At 40.7% G+C, this 10,618-nt stretch overlaps 1 pseudogene; it reads right to left on the minus strand.

Annotated features, from left to right (window-relative positions):
- Positions 1–1,630: 1,630 nt before the first annotated feature.
- On the minus strand, positions 1,631–2,050 carry LOC122429382 (annotated as a pseudogene).
- Positions 2,051–10,618: the final 8,568 nt, after the last annotated feature.

A 10,618-nucleotide genomic window follows, 5' to 3' on the forward strand; every position in this document is an offset into this window, starting at 1 on the left:
TGATTTGGGATAATCATGGTAGACCTCAAGAAAAGAGGTGGGGTTTGAGTTGAAGGTTTTAGGACTCAAAGGCAGAAAAGAAGGAGAGGGCATTCCACACAAGACACAGCATGAGTGAAATTAAAGAGAAGAGAGGAGTCCTAAGACACTAAGAGGAAAGCTGCATTACGAGATCAGAATAGACTGGTGTAGCATACTGGAGAGAAGAAACACTAGTGTACTACTTAGATTCTTAGATTATAGAGCATATGATCAAGATTTAAATGTGACATGGTAGCTTTTAGACAGCCAATGAGGTTTTTTGTTTTGTTTTGTTTTGAAGAAAATTAAGTCTTATTTATTTTGAAAACCAAACCACTAGGAAAATATATCACAGTCTTGAAACAGCAAACAGACAATATTATCATTTCAAGTACTAAGTTGGTAAAAAGACAAGGTCCTTATCAAAATGATAAGGGGCCAGAACTGGAACAAGAACAACGAATGTAGCAAAGGCCCTGGCAAAAGTGGTATTTGGTAATGGAGGGCAGCCCCTTGATCGCCCTAAAGGAGCCACAGTTCATCCCTGAGTTGCTTACTTTTCCTCCCTTGACATTTTTGTTGCCAGGGGATTGTCTCAACAAAGCTCTGTTATTTCAGGGGGCAAAGTAAGCAACACTGGGTTTAGGCTTTCATTCTGTTTCATGAAAAACAGATTTTTCCAAAGCACGTACTTCACAACCCTCTTATTTAAGTATCTAATAGTTCCTCTTTCACTGTTCGTTCCTGAATATGAGCATATAATACTGTCAAAATCCCGTTTCCCTTCAAGACCGAGTGTCACTGTAAGATTGTCTTGTCGCTTGACTGACTCTGCTGCAGGCGGCCTCAGGGCCCACCATGGCTGCCAGTGAGAGGGAACACTTGCTTCCCTTATCAGTGTGATATCGCTTCTTACATTTTTGCAGGGTCTCCAGGCTGAATGATGTAATGTGTGAGAATTTTAAGAAACACACATTCACATCTTGATGGAGAAATGAGTACCTGCAGGGACCCTTTCAAAGTTTTTATCCAAACTGCCTCTCCCAACTTTACATCTTAACGTCATGCCCTTGTCTATAAAAGAAAAACAAGCAAAACAAACCCCCTAAAGCCCCCTGCCCCTTTCGACATTAGTGAATGCATGGATTTTATTAGTTTGTGGAAAATGTTGTAGTGATCCTTCTGGTAAACAGCAGGTGGGCAACAAATAGAAACACCTCCTTTCATACTCCACTAGACCATAAGCAGGTTAGATGAACCTGCCGGCCTCTTGATATCTGTGCAGTAAGAGAATCTGGTACCTTGGAGGGCCCTGGTTTGGGACAAGGGAGACTCCCTATTGGCAGGAGAAGTACTTGCCACATGAAATTCAGGCTCACAACAAACCTCCTGTGCTATCTGTGACCCAAATTTTAGCACCGTTTTTTTTCCATTTCACTTTCTAGGATTGAAACACAAAGGAACCAGCGTCCAGAGGAAAGAAACACAGCCTTAGACTTGCTGCCATCCTTAATTTCCTCATTCATCAACTCTCCTTAAAAGGCCCAAATCCCCATTCCTCCTTTTAAGTTGATTCCTGCCCTCAGCCCTGATGGCCACTAGCAGACAGCTATTTCCCCATGGATGAGAGCGACTCCTTCATCTTCCTGGTCATGGTTCGGATGAAGTTCATGTGGTCATCCACACACTTGGTCACGCAGGTCTCCAGCTGCCGCTTCACGTGAAGCTCCTTACTCCCTGCATCTATCAAACCTTTGGCCTTGTCATTGCAATACATAGTGCACCGGGCCAGGCGGTCCTAGAACATCTCCAACTCGCTGGTCACCAGGGCCTGGGCTTGAGCCAGAGGTGCATGGCAATGCTCAATGCACTGGTGCACTTGCTGCATGGACGCCTGGCTTTCCGCACAACAGGCGGCACTGCACCGGAACATAAGGCCCTGCATCTTCCGGATATTCTCCCTCTCCAGACTCTTCACCATGGAGTCCACCGCCTCCTGCACCCAGAGCTGCTGCTGCAGCTCCGCCATGGCGACCCACGCCTAGACAGCCAATGAGGTTTATTAACTCACAGAATTTTAGAAAGTTTCTTTCACTTAATCCTCATAATTGCCCAGTGGAGAAGGCATGAATGTCAAGATTTTATACATGGGCATATTTTGTTTTATGGTGCTTTCCTTTATAGTGCTTCACAGACACTGTGTTCTTTACAAATTGAAGGTTTGTGACACCCTTGCATTGAGCAAGTTTATCGATGCCATTTTCTTACAACATTTGCTCACTTCATGCTGTATCATATTTTGGTAATTCTCACAATATCTCAAGCGTTTTTGTTATTATATTTATTATAGTGATCTGTGATTAGTCATCTTTGATGTTACTACTACAATTCTCTGAAGCCTCAGATGATGGTTAGCAATATGTATTTTAGCAATAACGTATTTTTTAGTTAACCTATATACATTGTTTTTTAAAACACAATGCTATTACATACTTAATAGACTACAGTAGAGTATAAGCATAACTTTCATATGCACTGGGACACCAAAACAATTCATGTGACTTTATTACAATATTCACTTTATTGCAGTGCTCTAGAATTGAACCCACAGTATCTAGAGGTATGCCTGAACAACAATAACAAAAACGACCCCAAAGATGTTCACACCCTAATCCCTGGAATTTGTGATTATGCTACAGAACATGATAATGTACCTTGCAACTACATTTACTATGCAAATGTAATTAAGATTATAAACCTCAAACCAGAGAGATTATCCCAAATTATCCAGGGGAACTCAATCTAATCATCTGAGTCCTTAAAAGCTGGCAATTTTCTCTGACTAGGAGAAAAGTTATGGCAGAAGAGGAAGGAAATCGGATTCCAAGCCTGAGAAAGAAGATGCAACACTGCTGGCTTTGAGGTATAGGGGTTCACATGCAAGAACCAGGGAGAGCCTTCTAGGAGTTAAGGATACCCCCAGCAAACAGCCAGCAAGGAAATAGGACCTCAATGTCCTACAACCATAGGAACAATATTCTGCCAACAACCTGAACGGGCATGGAAATGGATTCTTCCCAGAGCCTGCCAATAAGAGTCCAGTCAGTACTTTGATTTTAAACTTGATAACCTGGAACAGAGAAACCAGCTGAGCTGGAGGAACCAGTCTACACCTACAAAACTGAGAGATAATAAATCTGTTTTAAGCCACTAATTGTTTGCTGTTTATTACAGCAGCAACAGAAACCTAATACATTTACATTATATAAGTTGCCAAATGTCATAGAGCTAATGAAAGACCAAACTGCAACTCAGATTTAGGTATATCAAACTCCAAAATCCATGGCTTTAACTCTTATGCGGAGACATCACTTTGTCGACAAAGGTCCGCGTAGTCTGTGCATTTTTCCAGTAGTCATGCAGGGATGTGAGAGTTGACCCTTAAAGCTGAGCACCAAAGAATCAATGCTTTCAAACTGTGGTGTTGCAGAAGACTCTTGAGAGTCCCTTGGACTGTAAGGAGATCAAATCAGTCAGTCCTGATGCTGAGGCTGAAGCTCCAATACTTTGGGCACCTAATACAAAAAGTTGACTGACTGGAAAAGACCCTGATGCTGAGAAAGACTGAAGGAAGGAGGAGAAGGGGGCAACAGAGGATGAGATTTGGATGGCATCACTGATTCAATGGACATGAGTTTGAGCAAACTAGGGGAGATAGTGAAGGACAGGCAAGCTTGGCTTGGCTGCAGTTCATGAGGTCGCAAAGAACTGGACACAATTTAACAACTGAACAACAACAACTATAATGCTAGGGAAGCCCCGATCACATTTCTAGCTGAAAAAAATCACAAAACTGATATTTAAGACCACAGAAGCCAAGTTGCCACCACGTGTGGAGCTGTTTGGAAAAGGAGGAACCACGGGAGGAGGACTCGAACTGACATATTCCACTCCTCAGAGCAAAGAGCCTTGTCTCTCCTCTCTTTGGTGCCTTCCCTGGGTAAGTAATGAAACACCAAGAAATAATCATAATAATAAAAGTGAGGTTTTTCTACCATTCAACTTCTTGGGGGAATTTTGAAAATTATAAACTTAATTTTTGAGTGTTGGAGTTCACTTAAGCTTCAAGAAGGAGGAATGATGATACTAGATAATTTTCACTTCAAGAGCAGGCAGATGTGGAAGAGTTGAGAGCTATTATCCTTAGAATAAAAACGAAACTTATCATATAGAATTACAGTAATAGCAGTGGCTAAATCAAAACTCACCAATGACAGTAATATGATTTAAAAAAATTTTTAAACCCATGAATGCTTTATCATTGAGAAATTATTTCAAATATACCTAATGCAACTTACAATCATTCTATGAAATAGAAAGTATTATCCCAGGTTTGCTACGCAGAGAAAAAATGAGACTCCAAACTGTTAAGCAGCTTGTCCAAAATCATACTGTTAGCACATAACTCACATAAGATTTAAGGTTCCTAACCTGTGGACCCCGAACTATTTCCACGGCACCAACCTGTAGCACTGAGGAAAAGAAAGTTTGATTGTTAAATGACTTCACAGAACTGTCCTGAAAATCAACTGAAACTTCACGCAGGAACAGGTTGTATAAAGATAAACCTGTCATCAATATGTAACAGGACCTTGGTCCTAGTTCACCTCATTCCCTGTGCCCCAACAAGGAGAGACCCTCTGGGGGGCTCCCTTCACTTTTCATTGTTACCCGAAATTCCAGGATCACAAAGTCATTTTAGTTTTAGCATCCAATTCTCATTTTTAAAATGCCTAAAACATATGTGCCTCTTAATAGTGAAACATTAGATTATGTTAGTAAATAAGAATAGTGGGGGAAGAAGCAGGAGGAATTAGGGGTAGCTTTGTTTTTTAAAATCTTGGTTCTCCTCCAAACTTGCACTCATCTGAACAGAGCCAGCACCTCCTTAGGGATCGTGGCTCTGAAGTGGAAGGCAGGCACACATGTCCAGCCAAAATCATTGTGAGCAGCTGTTCAGCCAACTGTGTTTATCCCTTCCTGGGGCTCCTTGCTCAGGGTAAGAAATGGTGTGGACTGATGAAAAGATGCTGCCCTGGCACTTCTGAAATGTGCTGAATTGCACCAGAAAAAAAGCAGCTAAAGTGTTGGAGTCAACTCTCCAGGGAAAATACAACTCTCAGCCACGGAAAATGGAAAGCAATGAAAGCCAGGCAAGAGAAATTCTCCTGGTCAAACACTGACATTTGATGCACAGGTTCTGTGGATGTTTGCTAAACAGCGATGGAATAATTTCCCATTCATACTGTTGCTATCTCAGCAACTGACATACAGGAAGAGAACTACAGTGATGGAGATTTCCAGAAAACAGAATTGAGTAGGCTGCATTGTCAATGGGGCAGACTACAGACCAGGGTCACAGCCCAGAGGAGGAAAGGGTAAGTCAAAAAGAGTTAGTCCAAGCTTGTCAGCCTATTCTGGGACATTCTAGTGTTCCTGTTCTTTTCTTGCGAAGGCTCCCTGCATCACTTGTCATCAAACTTTTTGTCTCAAGCTACATTTACACTCTCAAAAATTACTGAGGACCTGCAAAGAGTTTCATTTTATGTGGGCTATATCAATTTACATTTAACATTAGAAATTATAGTTTTTTAATGTATTTAATTATTAATTCATTTAAAAATAACAACACTAAACTCATCATATGTTAATAAAAAGTAGATTTAAGAAAAAATCGTTATATTTCCCTAAACAAAAAATAGCAAGAAGAGAGGCAATAATTTACAGTTTCACAAATCTCTCTAATATTTAGCATAACAGAAGATAGCAGAATTGTAATATCTGCTTCCACATTCAGTCTGTTGCACATAAGTCATGTGACCTCCAGAAAATTTCAGCACATACTCATGAGAAAATAAGAGTCATAACTACAAATAATATTTTAGCATTATTGTAATAGTAGTTTTGACCTCATGGACTCCTGAGTTGTTGGTACCCCCTAGTGTTCCTAGATCATGCTCTGAGAACCACTGTCCTACACTTTACCTTTATTCTGATTCTGGAATCAGAATTTTGTTAACTCCTGAATCCCTTCTGGACCTGAAAAATCACTTGTGCAATGTCAGAGTTCCAGAAAGCGATAGCCAGAAAGTGCCTGGTAATCTAGTTCAGCTTTTTCATTCATTAAATAAATTCTTTCCTACCATGTGCCATGGACTGTTCTAGCACTAGGAAAATAGCAATGAATTAAAATAGAGAGTTAAGGAATTTTGAGACAGAAGGGAATCTGAAAAAAAAATAAACAAACAACGAAAAAAGGTAATCTCAGATAGTAACAACTACTTTAACTGTAACAAAAAGTTAAGGTAATCAAACTACTCTTGGGGTTGGAGAGTTTTATGACTTGCTTAAGATCATGCATAGTTAATTAGTAAGAAACAAGAACAGAACAGAGTGCACAAAAAATTAAAGTTGGTAATTATTTGGGATACTGGGTAGTGCAGTTGGCTTTTCTAATCATTAGAAAATTATTAAAAGTAATTTTACTGATTTTTTTCTCTAAATTATGTCATTTGACTTTTATCAAAAAGCCTGATCACCAGGTAATTGACCCACAATTCTTTTAAGTTGTCTCAAATCCTCTGTAAACATGAAAACCAGGATAGAAATAAACATTGTAAATCTTGAATATATATATTTGAATATATCAGGGAATAAAGGTCATATAACATAGACCTATGAGCCCACAAAATCACCCCCAGGAAACAGAGTTCCCTACATACACATAACCGGCCCCAATTTATCTTGGGTACACCCCACAGTAACTTTTGTTTTGTGTAACCCCACCTGCCCCAGCAATCCTGGGTACCACCCTGACTCCTCTTTCTGTAGGTACATTCTTCCATCTTCTATGATAGTAAAATACTTCTATAGAAAACTGCACAACTGGCTCAACGAATTTTCGAAAACCAAACACTCCTGTATGATGAGCACTTAGTGAAGAGAATTCTATCACCAGCACCCCAGAAACTGCTTTTGTACTTTCTTTCAGAAACTACCACTCACCAGTGGTAAACAAATTCTGGCTTCCAACAACACAGCTTGCTCTTTTGTACTTTGTATCAATGGAATCACATAGCACGAACTCTTTTGTGTCTGGCTTCCTGAGCTCAATGTTTTGCTAGTGACACTCATTTATATTGTTGCATGGTTGTAGATCATTTATTTTCATTTTTATAAACACATCTTGTTGTGTGAATATGCTACAATTTATTCATCCAGATGGACATGTGGATAGCTCCCAGCTTGGGGTTATTATGAACAGCTCTGCTATAGATACTCTAATTCATTTCTTTCAGTAAATATATGTATATGTTTAATATTATGTATATTTATTAACCATTTATGTTTATTAAAATATTAATATATTTTCAAAATTTTGGTCATAATGTATACTTATGTTCAACCTTAGTAAATACTGTCAAACAGTTTCTAAAGTGGTTATTTCAATTTATACTTTCACCAACAGAATATGAGACTTCTTGAAAATCTCTTTTTTTCCATTAAAATTGGAGGTGTTTGCCTACTGTTTTCTCAGGACCATATTCCCTACCATTGAATGTCATAAGCAACTCTATATTACCCACCATTCCAGGAGTACTGATGTCCTAATATAGAGTTATTGGGTTTGTCATATCCTAACCAAAAAGATTCTTAAATATAAGACATCAAATATTAATTAACAGGTTGGGAGTAAAAGAAGGGCTTAGGTGCTAGTTCCCTAATCATGTGCTCAGATCTCCTATTACTCTGCAACAAATGTAAGCCTGGTTCAGATTCTTGGCATCAAGATAGAGCCACTGCACTATGGCTACTGAAGGCCCATATGAAAAGAGACACCCAGCTGTAAACCCAGGTCCCCTAAGCTGTAGTCACCACCCAAAGAAAATCCATCATGGCCTGAGTCGTTCAGTCTTCCAGTCAGGCTATGCCCATAAAAGGCCAAGGATGAATGCAACATCAGCTGTGTTTCAAGCCGTCAAGACTTAACTTCACATAGTCTGATCCGCACAAAAATCTCAATCTCTTAAATTTTATCGTACTCCCTATATCCCAGTCTTTCTTAATTCTTAAATGTTCCCAAAAGGTACAAACAACTGCATCCCAAGAAGGTTCTCAACAGGCTGTGCTTATAACCCTGAGTGTGGGTAAATTTTGTCAATGTGGAGGATTAAATCTCAAGCAGTTTCTAGATTAAATGCAGGAGTATCTAGAGCCTTAAAGGTCCCTTCACTTAGGAAAATACCACACACTACACCCTCCTCCCTCCTCCCTCCCACCTCACCCCACTGGCATTTTTCCCTCTGCACAGCATCCTTCTCCTCTCAACCCTCCCTTATAGACCTCCACTTTGGAAATTAGTTCTTGTACATAGCAGTGTTCATTTAAATCAATCCAGTACTATCCCAAAGGTCCATGAATGTTAAAACCTCATCTAATTAAGAAATGGCAGATATATGACACCTGTTAAACATCTAAGCTGGTGAAGGAAGTTTAAGAAGTTTGGGAATAAATGTGTGGGTGCTGGGGTGCTTATAAACAACTCCACATGGACACTTCTGCTTAAAAATGAGGACAGCTTCATTGGTTCACACCGTTAAATACTCCTTATTCAAATAGCAGAAAGTTTCAAACATCAGAGAATTTCCCAGCCATGCAATAGCTGTTTGGGAAGCAATTTGCCAGATGTCTCTGAGAGTTAACTCACTCTAGGTCCCAATGCAATCAGGCCTCTAGTTAACAGCTTCAGAGCCATTAAAATCTTAGTACCAGTTGTCTGGTGCAATATCCTTTATCCAGAAATGGTCCCTGCATGACATTAGAGAGGAAAACAATGAGCAGCCTGGCACTGGTGCTAATAAACTCAAATCTTATCTCCAATTGTAAAGCCTCTAAATGGGAGAAATGATTCCCCATCATAAATGGGCCATTAATATACATTTACTGCAATTAATGGTCAGGACTTTTCACTAAACAGAAACATCCGAGATCATTCAGAAAAGGAGTAAAGGCTAATAAAGCTGCCATGATTCTTTAGAACTTTAAAGAATAGGGTTAGGCTTCTGAAATATCACTGAGCATGCCCTGATCTATCTTTTTCCAAGGAGAGAAATAAATAGAAGCAAAATATTCACCATCTGGGGAAAAAAATTACTAGGAAGACATATGACAAGGATCAGGATTGGAAGGAACCACATATTTAAATTACATATACAAGTGACTTGGTACCAGCAACAAGATTTGCAGATTACATTAAACAGGGAGGGAGACAGAGCACAGTAAATAATAAGGTACCCAAATGCCAAGCGGCAGCCTAGGATTTACATTATTACATGTTATATGTGGGCTTAGAAGACGGAAAATGCAGATAAGTGTAAATAACTGTCAAATAATGTGCCAGGTGGCCAAGAAATATAGCAAGTGAATTTGACACCAGGGGAACGGTGCTGCAGCATTTATGATCAGGAGGGGAACCAGACACAGGCTGGTCACCCCCAAAACAAGCTTCCAAGGAAGCCAGAAATGTTTCTGCACAAATTAGGATGGAAGGAAAGATCAACTGCACCTTGTACACAAACATCCACCTAATACCTTTCAAGCACAAAGGCTCTGGCATCTCCATCTAATTCATCGGTCATGTGTAGGTACTGTTTATTTGGTACTAAAAAGGAGCATGGGGTTCTGGGGCTGGTTATATTTAGTTCTGTTTCCATTACTGGCCAGTTGATCAACCATGGTCAAGTTTCTTCATATCTCTAAGGCCTCAATTTTCTCATCTGTAAAATGATAAAATAAACCAGTGACGTCCCTCACATTTATTAGAGGACCTATTAGCCGACCTTTATGACAAATGGCCATGGAGAGCTTAGTCAGGGTGCAGACCCCTCTTTATTGGGGTAGTTCCAGCATATGCCAGTGCCTGGGCAAGTTGTGTACTTCACAAACTACAGAAACAGTTATGATTTATTGAATGAATGCTTAAATCCTTTGTGGCACATTCAGTTCATTCCTTGTTCAAATCTCTTTTGAAAAAGAGTTTTATACAGTTTCAAATATATATATTTTCAAACTGAAGTCTGGCAGTCAAGGAAAAATCTGGTTCATGATTCATTCAAGAGGGAAAATTGAGACAACTCTTTCTGACGCTGCTGCGCTCACCTGGGAAGCCCTGCAAACTCAGGTCACCTGAAGTGAGAGGCACACACACAGCCAGGGTCGGGGAGGGAGTGTGGCAAAGTTCTCCGAGTTAGAACCGGGGAGCAAGTCTCAGTGTCGTGAATGGCACAGGGGCTGGGTCCCAGGAAGTGAGGTTCCAGGAGGTGAGGCCACGGGCACCTGCCTCGCTCCGGCCACTCGGGGAGCACGGGGATCCACTCGGCCTCGGCTGACCTGGGCTTGGACTCCGAGATCGGGGTCCCGGCGCGACCGCGCCCGGTCTCTGCTTCCCAGAGGAGAAGAGAAAGCGCGCTGGGACAACCCAGCCGGCCACCCCGGCCGCCGCCCTCCTCAGGGCCTCCCCTCCCGGCTGGCCCCCGGC

The sequence above is a fragment of the Cervus canadensis genome, chromosome 28 (genome assembly GCF_019320065.1).
Source record: "Cervus canadensis isolate Bull #8, Minnesota chromosome 28, ASM1932006v1, whole genome shotgun sequence".
NCBI classification, from domain to species: domain Eukaryota; kingdom Metazoa; phylum Chordata; class Mammalia; order Artiodactyla; family Cervidae; genus Cervus; species Cervus canadensis.